Source organism: Seriola lalandi, unplaced genomic scaffold, assembly GCF_002814215.2.
Source record: "Seriola lalandi dorsalis isolate HSWRI2012SDOR001 ecotype SW California unplaced genomic scaffold, Sedor1 jcf7180002034782, whole genome shotgun sequence".
In the NCBI taxonomy this organism is placed as follows: domain Eukaryota; kingdom Metazoa; phylum Chordata; class Actinopteri; order Carangiformes; family Carangidae; genus Seriola; species Seriola lalandi.
The window spans coordinates 1-2,704 of NW_019505358.1; the positions used below are offsets into that span (position 1 = coordinate 1).

General features: G+C 41.4%; 1 long non-coding RNA gene across 1 annotated transcript; it reads right to left on the minus strand.

Moving 5' to 3' along the window:
• On the minus strand, window positions 1-1,571 carry LOC111647229 (uncharacterized). The gene is made up of 4 exons (XR_002760020.2): window positions 1,480-1,571; window positions 978-1,067; window positions 670-726; window positions 1-50 (listed from the first exon to the last, which is right to left on the minus strand). It is a non-coding gene; the product is annotated as an uncharacterized LOC111647229 (long non-coding RNA).
• Between the last annotated feature and the right edge of the window lie 1,133 nt (window positions 1,572-2,704).

A 2,704-nucleotide genomic window follows, 5' to 3' on the forward strand; every position in this document is an offset into this window, starting at 1 on the left:
TCAGGCGTGACGGACCTCCTGTGTTGGAGGAACAGGTCCTGAAGGAAGCCCTGAAGGACCAAAAAAGACACAGGAATAAGAACATTTACCACAAATTAACCCAAGACTGCTGAAGGAATCTCTCCTGGGACTGACAGCACAGAGGAAGAGGAAGCCCAACATCCTGACCTGAGAGCACTCACTGAGGGATGAGTCACATTTGATCCAGTACTTGGAGACAAAACCGCCAGTTATTTTCAGCATTTTATATCCACACAATATCAAAAATAATGTCAAATACCATCAAAACTTTATTGATCACCTTATAGATTTCATTTATGAGGATCTGAAACTGAAATATGAAGTAAATGATGATGATCTTATGAAGCTATAAACATCAATATTTTGTATTTTTACTTCATGAACATAAAAATATCAAAGGAGAAGAAACCCTTTAACTTAAAGAGTAAGATGCAGCGCATCACTGTGAAGCCCTGGAGAAGGATTATTGTTTATATTGAAGACAACAAAAGGAAATAAAGAGTGTGGAAACCGCAGATCCAGATCACCACCATGATGTGGTCTATCGCTCTCTGGTCTAATGACTGCTGTGTGTGTTCACAGGTGTCAGAAAAAACAGACCCTTGATAACAACTGATGTGGTTTGATGTGAGCTTCTCCCTCTGTTACCTTGAGCTCGACGGCTGAGATGTAGCCGCTGCTGTCTGTGTCGTAGTTCCTCCAGATCTGCACACAACACAGAAAAGTCATTGAGAAATTCAATAAACACCCCAAAACTAAAGACTGAGTCGACCTGTCCATTCCACCCTTCATTATTTAGATTTTGGAAATTTATACTTTTCTCTTAAAGGAGTAATGTTTGTCCTGAAGGAGGTGCTAAAAGAAAACTCATGCAGTGTTTTCTTTTGCAATGTTGGACGCATCCACCAGACACTCACTGGATGTCCACTGTCCTCTACTCAGCCTCTTGCCCTCACCCTCATGAACTCCACGCTGTTGTCCAGCGGCGTCTCCCTGCGAAACAGAAGCAGGAAGTTTTCTTCCTCTGGCAGCATCATGGTGGCCAGCTGGAGAGAGAGGATTTACATCTGCTGTAACTGAGGATGCTGTTGCCATTTTTTTACATGACACCTCAGTTTTAAATAACATCTGATTCCTCATCTCCTTATGTAAAGCTGTTGTTAAATGTCAAATTTTGTTTTAAATGCAAAATAACTCAGTAGATCACAATCTACAGGAGTGAAAATGATTATAGATCTACACCAACAACTGAGCCAACCCCTGATTTCAACACTCACTGCCTGTTCGGGACCAGAATCAAAACCTGCAGAGGTCAGAACTTTATGCTGACTTCACTGTATTTTGTGCTGTATCTTAATCCTGCGGACGGCTGAGCTGACATGACCCGACATTTCTGAGGATTGTATGCTGAAAACGTGTTGATGTGTCATCTCCTGTAAAAACAGGAGGTGATCGTACCTCTTGGATCTGCAGACGTCCGTCAGCTGCGGCGTCACGAGCAGGTAAGAATCTGGCTCCGAGTCGTTGGATTCTGTCCTCAGTTATCTCCTCTCTCTGACAACAACATGGACATAATGTACTGTATTTTACTGCACTTTAAAACCGGCTGCTGCAGTTGTACATGATGAATTAGTTTCATATATAAAAGGAATTATGAAAAATATAACGCAAACACATACGTTCAAAAACAGGGAATCATTTTCCAAATGAAATGCAAAATTTACCTTCATTTGAAAAGAGGACTTTGGACCATTGAGCAACAGTCCAGTCCTTTTTCTCCTTAGCCCAGGTAAGATGCTTCTGACGTTGTCTCTGGTTCAGGAGTGGCTTGACACGAGGAATGCGACAGTTGTAGCCCATGTCCTGGATACGTCTGTGCATGGTGGCTCTTGATGCACTGACTCCAGCCTCAGTCCACTCCATCTGAATCTCCCCCAAATTCTTGAATTGCCTTTGCGTCACAATCCTCAAGGCTGCGGTTATCCTTGTTACTTGTGCACCTTTTTGTACCACACTTTTTCATTCCACTCAACCTTCTATGAATATGCTTGGATACAGCACTCTGAACAGCCAGCTTCTTTAGCAGTGACCTTTTGTGGCTTACCCTCCTTGTGGAGGGTGTCAATGACTGTCTCCTGGACAAATGTCAAGTCAGCAGTCTTCTCCATGATTGTGTAGCCTACTGAACCAGGCAGAGACCATTTAAAGGCTCAGGAAACCTTTGCAGGTGTTTTGAGTTAGATTGACACCATGAGTCTACACTATTGAACTTTCACAATATTCTAATATACTAAATTTTGGGTTCTCATTAGCGGTAAGCCATAATCAAATTAAAAATATATTTCACTAATGAATCTAGATAAGATAAAGTTTCACTTTTTGAATTAAATGAAGTTTTCCATGATATTCTGATTTATTGAGATGCACCTGTACATACACATGCCACCTGTTACAAAAGAACCAACTTAAGGTTGCGTTAAACACAAGTCACATATGGCTCAAATTTGGAATCCTTCATATTTCCAGTGTCAGACTAATTGTGTGTTGTCTAACAATGGGAGACAAAAGGTCAGACAGGACAGGTTAAGTGCAGAAGAATCCCAGTTTAAATGTTTGATGACTAGTCTTCATGTGCAAAGGACTGAGCCACCAAGATGTCATAATGCCAAGGTACAAAGAGTAA